The sequence below is a fragment of the Lissotriton helveticus genome, chromosome 9, assembly GCF_964261635.1.
Source record: "Lissotriton helveticus chromosome 9, aLisHel1.1, whole genome shotgun sequence".
Classification (NCBI taxonomy): Eukaryota; Metazoa; Chordata; class Amphibia; order Caudata; family Salamandridae; genus Lissotriton; species Lissotriton helveticus.
The window spans coordinates 1,225,805,554-1,225,822,811 of record NC_136070.1 but is presented as its reverse complement, the minus strand read 5'-3'; the positions used below and the strand labels follow the sequence as shown (position 1 = coordinate 1,225,822,811).

Here is a 17,258-nt window from a genome sequence, read left to right as displayed (position 1 = left end):
AGAAGGCACAGGTGCCCCCTGTCCACCTCAGAATGCTCAGAGGTCCCCTGCCCACCCCCCAGGAGGCACCGAGAGGCGACAACCGAGGCAGGTGTGACCAGGATCGCCCCCCCCTCCCGCGCTCCCCCACCCTCCTTAGCTTCCCTCCCTCGGGGGCCGGCCTGGGGTTTTTCCAGGGCTCGGATGCTGAGCACGGCCGCAGCCGGACACACGGCAGCCCCGCCGCTTATAAAGGAGGGAAGCTTCCTGCCTGACACGGAGAGCGCACGGGAGGGAGCCGGGCGAGACCAAGGACACAGGGAGCGCCTCTCAGGGGGGTGTGCACAGCCCCCACGGGAACCCGAGCTGCAGCTCAGGAGCACAGGAGCAGGGGTCGAAGTTCAAGAACCCTGGGCCACTCAGAAACGAGCTGAAAGTGTATCAACAACACAGGAGCCGCAGCTCACACACAGGAGCCGCAGCTCACACACAGGTGTAGGACTTGCATCTGCAACTTTAACACAGGAGCAACAGCACAGGGCCTGCATCTCCCACAGAGGTGCAAGAGCTGCATCTTCAACACAGGAGCGGGAGCTGCATCTTCAACACAGGAGCGGGAGCTGCATCAACATCACAAGGAGCTGCATCTTCAACACAGGAGCAGGAGCTGCATCAACATCACAAGGAGCTGCATCTTCAACACAGGAGCGGGAGCTGCATCTTTAACACAGGAGCGGGAGCTGCATATTCAACACAGGAGCTGTAGCTGCATCAAAATTACAATTTGCTGCATCTTCAACACAGGAGCGGGAGCTGCATCTTCAAGACAGGAGCGGAAGCTGCATATTCAACACAGGAGCTGTAGCTGCATCAAAATTACAATTTGCTGCATCTTCGACACAGGGGCGGGAGCTGCATCTTCAACACAGGAGCAGGAGCTTCAACAAAATCACTAGCAACTGCATCGCCCGCAGAGGTGCAGGAGTTGCATCTTCAACACAGGAGCAGAAGCTGCATCAAAATCACGATTTGCTGCATCTTCAACACAGGGGCGGGAGCTGCATCAAAAACACAAGGAGCTGCATCTTGAATACAGGAGCAGGAGCTGCATCAAAATCACGATTTGCTGCATCTTCAACACAGGGGCGGGAGCTGCACCTTCAACATAGGAGCGGGAGCTGCATCAAAAACACAAGGAGCTGCATCTTGAACACAGGAGCAGGAGCTGCATCAAAATCACAAGGAGCTGTATCTTCAACACAGGAGCGGGAGCTGCATCTTCAACACAGGAGCGGGAGCTGCATCTTCAACACAGGAGCAGGAGCTGCATCAAAAACACAGGAGCTGCAGCTCACTCATAGGAGCAAAACTGCATCTTTAACACAGGAGTTGCAGGCCGCACATAGGAGCAAGAGCTGCATCTTAAACACAGATCAGCAGCTGCATCAACAACACAGGGGTTGCACATTCAACACAGGAGCTGCATCTTCATCAAAGGAGCAGGAGAGTTAGGGTACACATAGAAGCAATAGCTCCATCTTCCACACAGGAGAAGGAGCTGCAGCTCACGGATAGGAGCAGAAGGTGAGGTTCAAGATAGGTGCACCAATCTCTGGAGCAGAAACTTTATTAACAACACAGGAGCTGCATCTCCTACAGAGGAGCTACCTTAACCACACAGTAACAGGAGCTGCGGCTGACGCGGAGGAGCTCCGCCTTCCACAGAGGAGCACCAGCTGTGCTTCAAACAGAAGCTGCATTTCCCACACAGGAGCTGCATTTCCCACACAGGAGCAACTGCAGCTCAAACACACAGGAGTCAGAGCGGTATTGGCTACAGAGGAGACGATTCTGCAACTTGAAACAGGAACCTGTGCTCCTTTTCCCACACAAGAGCAGGAGCTGCCTCTCACATCCTGTAGTCTGAGCTCCACGTTCACACTGGAACTTCACTTCTCGCCCTCGTATTCTGAGCTGCAGCCCCCCACGTGCACTTCGCACACACGGATTAGGAGCTGCTTTACGCGCACAGGAGTAGGGGCCACACCTCCCTCACAGGATCCGGGCTCCATCTTTCACACACAGGTGCTGCACTTCTCACACACTCTTTCACAGATGCACCTCCTCGCAAGAGACAGTGCTTCGCACATCAAACTGCACTTCTAGCGCCTAAAAACAAGACCCAATACTGCAGGTTTGTCAAGCGCTAGACCTTTCATCTTTGACGGAATCCAGACTCCGAGCTGCCTCTGCCCTGGAGGCTAAATCTGAGCTTCTTTTACAGGACACAGGGGGGCTGGCCCGCCCCCTCGAGCGAGAGCCCCGCCTCTCTCACACACGTCAAGGTCTGAGCTGCACCTCACCCAAACACCAAACGGAGCAGCACCTCTGACAGCGGCACTCACAGCTGGAACACGGGAGCCACAGATGTGTATCTCACAAAGGAGTGTGAGCTCTCACAGGAGCGACAGCTGACGGCCATCGCAGAGTCCTCTCTCAAAGGAGCCGGCGCTGTACCTCTCTCACAGGAGCCGGCGCTGTACCTCTCTCACAGGAGTCGGCGCTGTACCTCTCTCACAGGAGCCGGCGCTGTACCTCTCTCACAGGAGCCGGCGCTGTACCTCTCTTACAGGAGCCGGCGCTGTACCTCTCTACAGGAGCAGGATCTGTACCTCTCTCACAGGAGACAGAGCAGCTCCTCTCACTGAACTGGCACCTCTCTCTCAGGGGCCGGAAGTGCAACCCACAGACCAGCCTTAGCTGCACCTGTCACTCAAGAGACGGAGCTGCCCTCAGTCTCACACACGGACAGAGGCGAAACAGGGCATGTGAGCAGGACCAGTCGTCCAGCGAGTTCCACAGGTAAGGTGACCCGCAGGGCCTGGGGCAGTGGGTCGCAACAGCGTGCATATCTCCTCTCCCATTCCAGGAGCCACAGAGTCACGTTTCTGATGTATTAGTTTTTTTCCTGTGGCAGCATATCTAGGCACTTCAAGCCCCAGTTGTAGCTGCAGTCTGTCTAAATTTAACCAGAAGTTTAAGTGCAAGTACATCTGCCAAGGGGGTAATTTTGCCACCCCTCCCCCTAAGAGGCAGACGTCAGCAAAACTTGGGAACACCCTGAAATATCCACCTGCAAACCTTTGCTCGTAGTTACTCAGCGTGAATATGTTAGAGATTTACTCATGTTAAAGGCATCTGTAAATTTGTTTCCAGGGTGGACATTGGGATGGGTGAAGTCCAAATTTGGTGGGTGCCTAGAGGAAGGTGCTCCTTCATAGGGAGAAACAACAAAAGTTAATCAGTGCAAATGCAATTGAGTGTGACATTTACACACCTGGAAATGTGGAATTGCAGCACTTTTACACTTGGGATTGCTTACACATTTGTTAACTGGAAATCTTCAAGTGTGGCAGATTTTCGTGACTTATTTGCGAATTGAAGAAAAGTTGGAAATTGGCTCCAAGTAAGTTGTTAACTTTTTGGAGCAAGTCTGACCTCCGCAGGTGTCCCTTTGTAAATCTGATTTATAGACTGTAAACCACAGCCTATCTAGAATGCAAATGTGCTCATGTGATAGTTTTTGGAGGCCCTAGAAATGCCCCTATATCCTTTCTCCCATAGCTTTGAGAGGGACAAAAAAACCTACGATCAAATATTGAGGATTCCCTTGGGGATTAAAGAAATGAGACTCTGCCCTTTGTGGGACTATTTGAGGTGTCCCTGAATTCGGCATGATTCTCAATGGTTGTCAGTGTCACAGTGCTCTCTACACCCTAGAGTGGGGCAAACCTTTCCGAAAGCCTCAGCAGGAAAACCCGGAAAGGCAATACCCAGCGGCTGCCTAGAGTGCCCTCCACAAAAGGCACCAGGCTGGGTTGCCCATGCAAGGAACAGATGTAAATTATTGTCTTGGGACTAGAGTATTACAAAGTAGTTTTGCCTGCGGTGGGAAAGTTCTTGCATTAGCTATGCACACAACGGTGTCCCTATCTGAACTAGGAAGTGATAGTTTACAGCCAAATGATAAGAAGTAATCGGGTGAGACTGCTTGCTTCACACGGTGTAGGCACTACGCTGATATGCAAAAAGAGAACGTATATGTGAGCCGCAGGTATACAAAAAAGATAAGACACTCACCCTTTGAGCCGTATGATAATCAGGGTAATGACTGTGCTATTTGGGATTTGCACTTATGTCAAAACAAATAGAATGTAATGGCAGAAAAGCATTTTTCAGGTTGTCCATCCAGTTTCCTGTTTGCTCTTGCCCTTGTATGTCCTCCACCATTACCCAAGCTGTTCAAAATGCAAATGTCCCCGTGACAACTTCCTGTGACTTGTTTGAATTCATGGCCTGTTTTTCACTGAAGATTTTTTACTGACAGATGTTTCTATGCATTCACTGTCCGCTCACTGAAGTTCAATTTTCTAGTTTTGGTCCTTAGTTCCCCCTGTAGATGCTCATCTTCACCTGTAGCACATGTTTGGTGAACAATAGTTGAACTCTTCCTCTGTGTTCACGCCCTTTGGCAATATGATTGTAGCTGTGATATCCCCAGCATGCTTTTTCCTGCCAGCTCAGATATGAGCACATTATGGAACCCCTCTCCAAAAGACTAATGGTTTAAACTGTGCTTTCTCTGTTTTGGAAGTCCATCATCAGATTGTCTCTAGTCTGCTGTTATCTTTCTGCACAAGTTTGCACGTCTTTTGCAAATTCATGGATTTGTTCTCTATGACGCCAGTGCAGGCCTTGCACAGATTGTCATAGTCTCGTCATCTCTCTGTGCCGATACATGTCTTAAAACACTTCTTTTTCTATTTTATTTTTTTATTTCAAAAGATTTTATTGGAAGATTTTTGTAGGTACAGTACAGATAAAAGTAAGGGCAATCAGTGTTGATGTACACCGGTGAGGTTACAGCAGGCGTCTAGCTGGCGTGATTGGTCATATGAACATTCGATGGAATTCAGAGACTTGGCGTAAACTGTCAGCGGTGGACTTATATGTTACCCTAGAGAGGGAAAGCGAAAGTGGGAAAAGAGAGAAGGGGTAGCGGACAGGATGGATCGCGTTGTTTTTAGCTGCTTGCTTCCGGAGTTTGCTCTGTAGGGAGGCTGTGTGTAGGGTGGTCTAGCCCTGTGGCCTGGCTATGGAGGTTTGTGCGAGCCCAGGTTGCTGTCTAAGGAGTGCCACATCTCGTCCTTTGTGCTGGGGTTAGGTGATGGGTTTGATGTTATGTTGTGTGCCCCTCTGAGGAAGGTGATCCAGTTGAACCAGCTTTTGAAGGATGCTTTCCCTGTGTTTTTCCAGTTGTTTAGGATAGTATTAAGAGCCGCTGTGAGTAGGAGATCCAACAGTTCGCTATCGCTCTTAGATTGAATTTTCGGTGTCATAAAGGACGCGACTACCTCTAGGAAGTCTGGCTGCAGCGAGTAACCCATTATGCTATATATGAGATCTCTGATTTTACCACAGAATGACTTAAAACACTTCTGAAGAAAGAAGAGTCTTTCTCTCAATGGAAGATGTTAAGCGTGAAAATGAAAACATAGGATTTTAAAAGGAGGGCACATATTAAAGACTATCTGTTGGCTAGTGGTGAGAGGAGGGGTGGTAAAGGGAATAGGACCACAGATTATTGGGCCCTTGATAAAGTCAATCTCGATGCCCATAGGATGGGGGTGTGAAGGACACCTCTTTTACCTGGAGTGATTTGGGCAGAGAAAACATGGTGAAAAATGGGGAGGGTGAATAACGTGACTTTAGTGGTCGATTAAACCAAAAACTTGTGGTAGCCTCCATTACGACGTGTGAAAAAACACTGCTGGGTAACACTGACACCTGTGGTAATGGTGTTTCATGGTGTGACTTTACTGATCCAATAATCCACCCAAATTACAATGAGTGTTTAAGTGTCTTGGATGCAATCCTCACCAGTACTTGTTACTGAGCCTCATTACATCTCCTTCCTCAGCCCTTACTGTCTTGAATTCCCTGTTATTTATTGGCTTTCTCATCTCATTTTGTGATGTCCTAGTACTCTCTGGTGATAAACCTCTCTATATTCTGTCTGCTCCATCTGCTCACTGTTACCAAGATTTGTGATCCCCAGACCCCCTTCTAAGGATTATATCAGGCGATTGACATTATAGAGAACACACGTTTCACTCCTCTTCTCTATTTGATGCCACTCAGAACCACAATGCGAAAAACATCCCCACTATTCAAGTAACTGACTGTCTATTGAATCTATTTCCATCGTTTTAGTATCTGTAGTGCTGATTCTGCTCTCCCCACTCCACTCATACTCCCTCCACACAAACTTTCTACATCTTCACATCACTCTGAGCTCTCATCCTACCTCAGGGTCCGATTCATAAAGTTAAAGTTACACCAAAAGTCCAAGTTTAGACCAAAATTCTAGCTTTACTGCTTTTTGGTATTCACAAAGGTAAGTTACGAGTAGTATCTTCACAACTGCGGAGGTTCCGCACTCGGGGTAGAATCTTCGCACTCGGGCGGTATTCCAACTCGAGTGCAGAGATTTTGCCTCGAGTGCGGAACCTCCTCCCGAGTGTGGAACCTCCACCACAAGTGCGGAACCTCGTGAAGATACTACTCGTAACTTACCTTTGTGAATACCGAAAACTAGTAAAGTTAGACTTTTGGTCTGAACTTTACCTTTGTGAATCAGGATCTCATTCTTTTAAGTCTGTTAGTTGCTTCTATCAGTCTTTCCTACTGAAACTACTATTTCTTAAGCTTATGCGGTTCTTGATGTTGTCACTCACTCCTTTATAAACTCCATCCTCTCTTTTGGTCTTATAACTTGCTCACGTCTTTTCTTCTGTGGGCTTTTATTTCCCGAATCACACTGTATTTCCTTTCCTTCTATTTCCCTAAAGCCAAGTGCTCAACTTACCATTGTCACTTTATTTGGGTTGCCCTGTCTGGTATACTGTCTATGGTTAGTTTACTCTTTGATGCTCGATCACCCTGTGCTTAAAACTTCACACAACACAATGGCCCGATTCACAGAACTAATTTAAGACAAAATCCTAAACTTACTACTTTTGGTATTCACAGAAGTTAGGATTTTGCCTTAAGTTTGTCTTAAGACAGACTTAAGTTAGGATTTTGTCTTAAGTTTGTCTTAAGTCTGTCTTAAGTTTGTCTCTCTGTCCATCTCTATGTTCTGCCAACAATTGCTGAAAATCTGACAGAGCCAATAAAGGTTGGCAGTCTATTACCTAAAATGGCACCACACCAATTAGTATTACTAGTTGAGTTCTAAAGAGCGCTTAGCTACTCAAAAAAGGGGTTCTCTGCGCTAATCCACCTCATAGTGCATCACGGAAAACTAACGCCGCACACAGATTTCAGAGCAGCCAGGTCTTTACCAGCTTACAAATCAATATATTGGGTGCATAACCAATTTATTGAGTCTGGCACTTTGTGCACAGCATACGGGCATTCATGCAGTGCAACCAAACAGACCAGCCAGGGCACTCTCCTTCAGATGTCACTCAACGGGGCGGTGCACACTGACAACAGCACACATGTGCACCACTCTGCCAGGTTCTCCCTCTGCGTTGGAGCGGCGAGGAGAAGGTATGGTGTCCCTGATAGGACTCCCACCATCTTGGAGATGCAAAGTATAGATCAGCCTCCTTTTAATACTACAAAAGCATCAAACCCCGACAGAGAACAATTCTAAAACCTCTCTTGGAGTGGTCTTCACTTTTGTGGACTTTTGGGTGGCCAGTGAAAGTGGCAAACAATGTGCCATCTCACCTGGGCAACTGTGTTTCTGCCAGAAGTAGGAGTTTGCTAGCAAGGGATATGTTACAAGTCACTTCTTGTTAAGAAGAAGGATGTTGCAGGTTCCACTTGAACTTTGATTTGGTGTTGAGGGCCTCTGTACTCTTTGAAGAGCAATGACTAACCATGGGCATTCGGTACTCAAAGAATTGTCGCAAAAAGTGGTATCAAATTGCGCACTTCCATTTTGTGACCAGGCTACAAACGCAAGGATGGTGGCTTACAAGGAGCAGCAGACCACCAGAGCCGCATGATATTTTTAAATTTTTTATGCAGCCCCTATTTTTTTTAATTTACTAGTGCTGCTTTAAAAATAAATTGGGAAGACATCAGGTTGATAGGCAGTGGCCCTTTGGACCACCACCTGCTCACCTTTGTGGTCGCCCAACACAATTCTTGAAGCGCAGACTGTCCAGTGAGGACAGTTTCCCCTTTGAGAATCAATTGCCAACTCCTTTGATGAGTGAGTGTCTGTTCAGTGCCTTGCAACCACAAATGCAGTCACAAGCCAATGATACATAACATACTAAAGTGCCCCTGTAAAGTCCCTACCTAAATGTAATTCGGAGCGTGCCAGTAAAACCTAAAATAGCAAATTAAAAATAGTTAAATCTCAGTATAGCACCTATATTTAAAATGCATGAAACTACTGGGTGTTAATTTCACAAATAATATATCTCTGTGTATAATTGAAAGCTTGTGGAAGCAGGGTGTGCTTGAAGCTGTGGGCTGCACCACAGTGGTGTGGGTTCCACTTTTATTTCCTGTCCCTCCCTATTGATGCCTATCAATCTGTGACCCAACTTTCTATTTCTATGAGCCTCTCTCCCTAGCCAACCCTTTTGGAAATGTCCCCATCATCTGCTTCCCCAGCCAGCCCAACTCATGAGAAGGGCTAAGCCACTTTAAGAATGTTTATACTGCAATTCTATTGCTAAAATAGTCTGACAACACAGGACACATCTCCCTCAGGTAGTATGAATATAGCTTTTATTCGTTTTATTGCATTTGCTTTTCTATTTCAATTTCAATACAACCCAGCAGCGTAAACTGAAACTGAGGCAGGAGGGCAGCTTATGCACAGAGGGAAGACTATTTAGGATGGACACAATTTAAATGACAGAGGAAGCCACGTGAGGTCCTGAGAGAGGAGATAATATTGATAGCTCCTGGATGCCTTCGAAAGATTGAAGCTTTTGGAAGTAAAGTTAAAGTTACTTTTGTGTTCATTTTTAGTGTAACTACTATTTAAACTTCATTTTTTTGTCGTTTGATTATTGTTTTATATACTTCCAATATAGAACCACAGAGAAGTTTGAGGAGAATCACTGATCCAAGGAAAACCACTTTGTGGTCTAACCCTGCATAAGTTTAGGAGGGGGGTCTCTTCTGGGCTCGCAGACTTTAATTGAGCTTTGTGGATATGGACAGTTAGTCCCACAGGAGTCCAGTTTGTATAACACAAGAGCTGTTGGTAGGTTAGCACTTTGCAAATTGACACATCAGCTGGTAAATTCCAGAAAGGGTTTGAAATAATCTTATCTGAAAATGACTGCATGTAAATTTGTCTTATGCATATTCTTTATCCATGTCCTGGAAACCTGGATTTTAATATCTGGTGGGTAAACAAGCACATCCTTGTAGGGCTACATTGCGATTAAGTGGGAATATTAAAAGGACTTTCCTTTAGGCAGAGCAGCTGGAGATGGACACCCCATGAGACCACTTTAGTGTGAATTTGGGATGAAATTTACTGGGATTCATTCTTAGCTGAGGTTAAGGGATTACTTTAAGAATAGCTTGAAATTTCTTTTGAAGTCTTTTACTTTGAATGAATTATTTACCACAAAATTTCTAAACGCATCATGTGTCGCCAAATATTTTGGTCATATTAAATATGCGATTTATATTTTAAATGCATGTCATGCAGCAACGTATGACGTGTGGTTCATTGATCTATGCATTTTTATATAACACTATTTCAGTATTGGAGATATGATTGGATTGAACATAAACATGTCAAATTACACTATGAACAAACATAAGAATTCCAGTGTGCCTGTCTAAATAACCTTTGACAACATTCTGAGTTGCCTAATGTTGTGTACTTTCATCCTAAAAAGGGCTGAACTTACACATAAAACAGACAGCTCATTTAGTGCAGACGTAAATGTGGGAGAACTTCCTGAGTTAAGAACTATTTTAGATATGCCAACATGGCTATCATTTTACGCATAGAGTACATGGGCTCTGTCCCCTGAACTTTGAAATGTTACGTCTTGTCTGATACATTCACCATGTCCCAAAAGATAATCAAACCAGCCAACCTCAGAAGGAATCATCTATTTACAGCGTACAGGGTATACTGGACTCCTGCCAAATTAACCAAGATATCTGTTGGGAGCTATAACTGCCCGAGATGTAACTTTTTTGCAGCTGACGATTTACACATGTTTATGGAGTGCCCAGAAATTACCAACTACTGGAGGCAGGTGTGTGGTTTTTTGGAGGAGGTTCTATTAACATCAATTTCCTGCAGCACTAGAATGATTTTTTTTGGTCTACCCCAGGAGTACTCGCTGAACAATTATGCCACACAGTTTCTCTTTTATGTGATTGTTATCGCTAGGAGAGAAATATGTAGAGAGTGGAAGTCGAGGGCCCCCCAAAGTTTGCTGACTGTCTAAAGAACATCATGATGATTATTCAGTCAGACAGGATGTGTGGTGGAGAGAATGCTACTAAGGTTTGGTCTGCGCTAAAAGACTGGTCAGAAAAATAACTCAAGTCCAATGATTATGCCAGAGGTTTGTGGCCCTGTCCTCTCGGGTAACAAGGAGATTGGGAGTTGGACGAGGAGACAGCCTACCTCTGGGTGAATTCTGAAGGCCGCGCACATTTTCCAGGGGCAGAACCGAAGTTTTGTGTGCGAAAGGCTCAGAGAGATCCCATCTAGAGCAGATATCTTCTAGTGGCATGTATGAGGACAAAAAAAAAAAGAAATGTTATGTCTTTACCTCTCCAACTCCTGCTGCCCAATTTTTAGGTATTGGCTAGACCGCTGCATGTGCTGTCTCGAAGAGACATGTATTCAATCAGCGGACTTCAGCCTGCCCCTAGGCTGACCATTTGCTTGCTCCATTGTCGCTCCCATATTCTTTCTACCCATTTGTCGATGACATGCATACGTCAATCCCCTTCTTCTTTTTCGCCCTCCCCTAGAGCATGGACCAATTACTAGTATCACTCCACTCCTTTTAGGTCCCACTTTTTTCTTTGTTTTCAGTATTCTACACAGTTCTCATACTGTTGCCAGCTCCGTCTCCTTCTTCCCACCCTACCCCACCCACCAAAACCCCCATTGATTTTCTTATATCTGCACGTTTTTGATTTATTGTTAATGCAGAACGCGGGCGGCAGCAGGGCAAACAAAAGCAACACGTTTTGTTCGCTTGCGCCATCTTCTCCGCCCCAACCCAAACCGCCATTGTTTTTCGCTATGTTAGCAAATTTTAGATTTTTTATTAATGCCAAGCGCGGATGGCAACAGCGCAGAAGTATTTTTACAAACAACAGAAACACGTTTTGCTCTTGATTAGCGGTTGCTCTGAATCAAGCAACCACATGATCTTGACCAGTCACCTGATTTTGCCAGTCCCGGCAACTCCAAGAAAGGGTGACATTTTTAGCGAGGCTGATGTTTATGGTACTTCATGACTGCGACTTCTCTGCTCCAACATAGGCAGGGGTCCTGTGTGCAGTGGGCTTGGTGTGCCGCATCAGTAAGTTGTCTATTTTCATATTGATATTAGCTATTATTTTGGGCTCTGTCCCATAACGAATAAGAGGCAAAATAAAGGCTCCCAGGACTGTGATATGGCACTTAGGGCCATATGTAGGTAATCCATTTTTACCGATTCTAAAATACCGAATTTTACCGATTCGGTATTTTAGAATCGGTAAATGGGATGTAGATAATAATTCGGTAAATTTTACCGAATCGGTAAAATTCGGTAATTACCGATTCGGTATTTACCGATTCGGTAATTCCCATTCATTCCTATGGGCCTGGAGGCTCATAGGAATGAATGGGAATTACCGATTCGGTAAATACCAACTTGATAATAGGGGGAATACTTACAAGGGTGGCAGGGTGGCACATTGACACCCTGTTGCACCCCTGAATAGTGCATGGGTGCACATGTGGCACACATACATGCCCAAAGGGCATGTATGTCTGCCACATGACACTCTTGGAAAAGCACAAATTTGCTTTTTCTAAGGTTTTTGATATTTACTACCAACTTTTAGTTGGTGGTAAGAATATATGATTATACCACGATTTCAGTTACCACGCATGGCTTTACCACGCGAATTTTACCTCGCAAGTGGCTTTACCACGCTGGTATTTACAACGTAGCATTTTACTACGAGTTGCAACGTCTTACCTTCACGTCTTTCTCCACGAGCCCTTACTTCCATCCTCCTTTGAAACAAGCGTCAAAACACGTATACCAAAATAAAAAAAGGACTGCTTTTTTGACGTACACGGCACGTCTTTGGGGGAGGCTCTTTCCTCTTTCTTTTAAATGTATGTTCGTTTTTTTGTTAAAGTAACCAGCTTGTTATTTTTGGGGGGGGAGACCCCCCCCAGCCCCCCTCCGAGCCCCCCCTCCCTCTGCCCCCCCTCCCTCTGCCCCCCCATGCCCACGCAGATCGACTTGAAGGAATACCACGTCTCCCCCCTAGCCCGTGGTAAAGACGTCGTGGAAGGTACCCTGCGTGGAAGGCACCCTGCGTGGTAAGTGTCACGTGGTAAACGTGAGTAGTGGTAATGCCTTCGTGGTAAATGATGTTTCCCGGTGGTAAATACCGAATCCTTAACTCAGAAATGCACCGAATCGGTATTTTAAGGAATAGGTAATTTACCGATTTCTTAAATTACCGATTCGGTAAATTACCGAATCCTTAAATTTAGCCCCTACATCTCAAATGCTCAATACCGGTCGGTAACGGCTGAAATTCGGTAATTTCGGCCGTTACCGACCGGTATTGGGCCTCCTACATATGGCCCTTAATTTTTTTATTGTTTTTTGCTATAGCGTATGAATGATCAGTCGCCGGGTTCAGTGGCTAACCCATCGGTCATGGCTCTGCTGTGAATTAGGAAAGCGAGACACCGCAGTGCCGTAGCTAGCCTCTGGCCGCCAGTGGCAGTGAAATTAAATGAAATGAACGCATTTGATATAGCGCATAGCTACTCGAACTAGAGTGTCCTAGCACTAGGAAAACAGAAAAGTCGTGGAATGCCAGGGAAGGGCTAGTTTTTAAAGAGCCAGGTTTTAAGATTTTTCCTGAAGGTTAGCAGATCTGTAGTTAATCTCAAAGGTTCTGGAAGACTGTTCCACATCCGTGCGCTGAGGAATCCAAAGGATCTACCCCCCATACGTGCAAGGCGTGTTTTGGAAATGAATGGTCAGGTTTGCATTTGAGGATCTTAGGGATCTAGCGGTTTACAGGTTTGTTTAGATAGCCGGCTCCAATGCCATGAAAAGCCTTGAAAAAGATCACCATAACTTTTAAGTTGATCCTTTATTTCATGCACAGCCAGTGCAAGGACCTTAGGATGAGGGTCATACTAGATCTGGGTTTGGGTCTCACAATAGCTCTGGCAGCTGCATTTTGCACCACTTGCAAGCGCTGAATAAGACATTTGGGCAAACCAAGGTACTAGCTGTTAAAATAGTCAAGTTTAGATGTCACTATGGCTTGCACCACAATCTTTCTACTGTCTAGTGATAGTAGTGTCAGGAATTTTTTTAACATACAGAGTATGCCAAAACAGACGCCTGTTAGAGTTTGGAACTGTAAACTCATGGAGAGAGTGTTGTCGATGATAATACCAAGGTTTTTGACTTTCTCCTTTGGAGAAAGTGGAGGTGACAAGTCTTTAAGCCACCAAGTGTTCCAGTTTCAGGTTGTCCAAAGAAGACGACTTCTGTTTTATCTGGGGCCACAGTGAAAGTGGGGGTGGCGAGTTTTCTCTGTTTGCCCCCCGTGGCAAACGCATTCAGGAGCGGGTGTAGGTGGAGTGCTTGCTATTGCCCCCATGAGACGGCAAGTAAGAGCGGGGGAGACCGCCACCACCAAAACTTGTGCAACCCGGGGCAGGTCGCCCCCCGCCCTCCCTAGCTACGCCACTGGGAGCAACCTGAGCCACAGCACACATCGCCCTTGCCCCGCCATTATCTGCTCCTCCAAGTGGCCCTGCGGCTAAAACAACAAGCCTTGGCACGGACCCGCGGAGCACCACTGTTGAGCGCTACTTTTATTGTTTTACTTAAAATTGGACCATACAAATGGTTACAATAGACCTAACGGTCGCTGAACAATAATAACAGTTTAAATAAACAAGCATTTGCAATGCAATAGGTCTCGCATTAGGAAATTTTGAGCTATTGGTATTGTAAATGACACATTTTTAATTTATGTGTTGGTTTTGAAAATAGCGAAATTAATAGCTTTGTCATTTACAATGCCAATATGTTCAACTTTCTCAAATGTGACACCTATAGCATTTGTAATGCAATATGTGTTGTATTTACGTGACTTAGGTGTATTGATCTTACAAATAACAATGGCTTTTATTTTTTTAAAATAATTAATACTTAAATGAAAGTTATTGTAATTTATAATGGCAAGAGCTTAAACTTTTGTAAATAAGTTTTGTGAAGTGAGGGCGATAGATAGAGTGAGGGCGATAGAGTGAGGGCGATAGATAGAGCGAGGGCGATAGATAGGGCGAGGGCGATAGATAGAGCGAGGGCGATAGATAGGGCGAGGGCGATAGATAGGGCGAGGGCGATAGATAGAGCGAGGGCGATAGATAGAGCGAGGGCGATAGATAGGGCGAGGGCGATAGATAGGGCGAGGGCGATAGATAGGGCGAGGACGATAGATAGGGCGAGGACGATAGATAGGGCGAGGACGATAGATAGGGCGAGGACGATAGATAGGGCGAGGACGATAGATAGGGCGAGGACGATAGATAGGGCGATAGATAGGGCGAGGACGATAGATAGGGCGAGGACGATAGATAGGGCGAGGACGATAGATAGGGCGATTGATAGAGCGAGGGCAATAATTAGGGCGAAGGCGATAATTAGGGCAAGGGCGATAAATAGGGCGAGGGCAATAGATAGGGCGAGGGCGATAGATAGGGCGATAGCTAGAGTGAGGACGATAGATAGGGCGAGGACGATAGATAGGGCGAGGACGATAGATAGGGCGAGGACGATAGATAGGGCGAGGACGATAGATAGGGCGATAGCTAGAGTGAGGACGATAGATAGGGCAAGGACGATAGATAGGGCGAGGACGATAGATAGGGCGAGGACGATAGATAGGGCGAGGGCGATAGATAGGGCGAGGGTGATAGATAGGGCGAGGGCGATAGCTAGAGCGAGGGCGATAGCTAGAGCGAGGGCGATCGCTAGAGCGAGGGCGATAGCTAGAGCGAGCGCGATAGCCAGAGCGAGGGCGATAGCTGGAGCGAGGACGGTAGATGGAGCGAGGACGGTAGATGGAGCGAGGACGGTAGATGGAGCAAGGACGGTAGATGGAGCGAGGACGGTAGATGGAGCGAGGACGGTAGATGGAGCGAGGACGGTAGATGGAGCGAGGACGGTAGATGGAGTGAGGACGGTAGATGGAGTGAGGACGGTAGATGGAGTGAGGACGGTAGATGGAGTGAGGACGGTAGATGGAGTGAGGACGGTAGATGGATAGATGGAGTGAGGGCGGTAGATGGATAGATGGAGTGAGGGCGGTAGATGGATAGATGGAGTGAGGGCGGTAGATGGATAGATGGAGTCAGGGCGGTAGATGGAGTCAGGGCGGTAGATGGATAGATGGAGTGAGGGCGGTAGATGGATAGATGGAGTGAGGGCGGTAGATGGATAGATGGAGTGAGGGAGGTAGATGGATAGATGGAGTGAGGGAGGTAGATAGATAGATGGAGTGAGGGCGGTAGATGGATAGATGGAGTGAGGGCGGTAGATGGATAGATGGAGTGAGGGAGGTAGATGGATAGATGGAGTGAGGGAGGTAGATAGATAGATGGAGTGAGGGCGGTAGATAGATAGAGTGAATCTGTTTGTCACAAATTAAGCACTAGGAAAGCAGCACCAATTCCAAAGGCCACACAAGAAATTCTGTAAAGACACAAACCGTGAGCAAAAGGCAGGACTAAGAAAATAAAAGTCACATTGAGCGAACAAATGTACCTGTTTACCCCCCGCCTCCCCAACACCACCTTAGGAAGGATGCTGTAGGCGGTTATATGTAGATGGCAGCACTATTGCCTTATATTTCCACAGCATAAGCCTGTGTGGGCACCACAGAGAAGCACCGCAAACCGCGGATACAACTGTGTTCTGTTAGTGGCATGGTGAGCGTTAAAACGGGTGTGTTCATACAGCGAGAGTAACGCTTGCCCAAAAGGATATAGTTTTAAAAACAGAAATTGATAATTTGGTGGGGGAACTGGGTCACTAGCACCACTGCAGTCCTTTATTAACTACTACACATGCCTGTCTTCATAAACATATTACTTACCTGTAACCTGCCCCATAAATCTATATTTACATTCACATGTAAATCTATGTGGCATTGTGTGTCCGGAGAGCACCCAAAAATGTTGCTGGGTTGACGAAATTATGTGCCCCAAAAAGTCAAATTTACTGAAAACAGCTGCCGCTAAAATCCTATTAAAGTTTAGTCCATATACTCTTCTTTCAGGTACATTTCCCCCCCCCCCCCCCCCCCAAAAAAAATCATATTGTGAAGCTGCTGCCTCATGAAACACCGCCACTTCATTATTTGCAAATTAAGCATTACGAAGGCAGCAGTAGCTACGTGTTTACTGAGCAATGTAACTAAAAGGTTTACGAAACTAAAAGCCACATATCAAGTTTAAAGGGCACGCCTAAAACATTAAAAGCAGATATCGTGAACAAAGGCACAATACACAGTGAAGTGTAAAAGCCAAACGTTACGTCCAAAAGACTCGTATATAGGTAAAGAAGGTTTGTGTGGCCTGAAAAGGACACATTCGGATTCCAAAGAATGCACAAGAAGCACTTTAAAAGCACAAATGGTGAGCATAAAGCACATATAAGACAAAAAAAACTCACATATAGCAAAGAAAAGTACATGTTTGGCCTCCCCACTTTAGGATGCAGTAGGCTGTTAGGTGTACATGGCAAGCCCTATTACCCTTATATCTCCACAGCATAAGCCCTGTGGGCACCACAAGGAAGCACAAAGTACAGCCGCTGAATAGAAAGCAAATACAAGGACTGTGGTCTGTTTCTGGGATGGCGAGCTTTAGGCAGGGTGTGTACATACAGCACGACTAGCATCTGACCAAAAGGTTGTTGGAGAAAACTCTG

General features: G+C 46.1%; 1 protein-coding gene across 6 annotated transcripts in view; it reads left to right on the top strand.

The window, feature by feature from the left end:
• The first annotated feature begins 204 nt into the window (after positions 1–204).
• Positions 205–17,258, top strand: part of LOC144782386 (sodium- and chloride-dependent taurine transporter) — a 316,730-nt gene continuing 299,676 nt past the window's right edge. For 2 of the 6 annotated variants that reach the window (XR_013601145.1, XR_013601144.1), the window contains exon 1: positions 429–2,841. The gene's annotated coding sequence lies outside the window, so the exon portion shown is untranslated. Of the gene's footprint in view, positions 2,842–17,258 lie in introns of all 6 variants that reach the window. The other 4 variants (XR_013601142.1, XR_013601143.1, XR_013601146.1 and 1 more) reach the window with 4 other exon arrangements.